Raw genomic sequence first — 367 nt, 5'->3', positions numbered from 1 at the left:
CCCCCAGGGAGGCCGGAGAAACCCTTGCGGGCCGCCGAGCGACTAGAAGGGGCAGCGCGTTTCAGCCCCCATCCCTGCCTGCGCCCCGACCCGTGCCAGGCGCTGGGGGAACAATGGTGAATGCAGAGCTCGCCAGCTCCCAGCGCAGCCCTGCGCCGCCGCCGGGTCCTCGGCCCGGGAGCCAAGGGAGGACAGGTGCGGCTCACCGAAGCGCAGCCGGTACCCGTCTGTCGTTTCGTCCCGCGGTCCCCAGGCGCGGTGGGCCCCCGCCCGTCGTTGCCTTCTGGGCGAGCTGGCCTCTGATGATTCCTGGGTGCCTTCAGAGGTTCTCTCAATTAGTGTAAGGAGCGTGGTGGTGAGAGTGGGA

Source organism: Echinops telfairi, unplaced genomic scaffold, assembly GCF_000313985.2.
Source record: "Echinops telfairi isolate 266 unplaced genomic scaffold, ASM31398v2 ScPeMD7_29;HRSCAF=101, whole genome shotgun sequence".
NCBI classification, from domain to species: domain Eukaryota; kingdom Metazoa; phylum Chordata; class Mammalia; order Afrosoricida; family Tenrecidae; genus Echinops; species Echinops telfairi.
The sequence above is the reverse complement of the archived record's forward strand: the minus strand, read 5'-3'. Positions refer to the sequence as shown.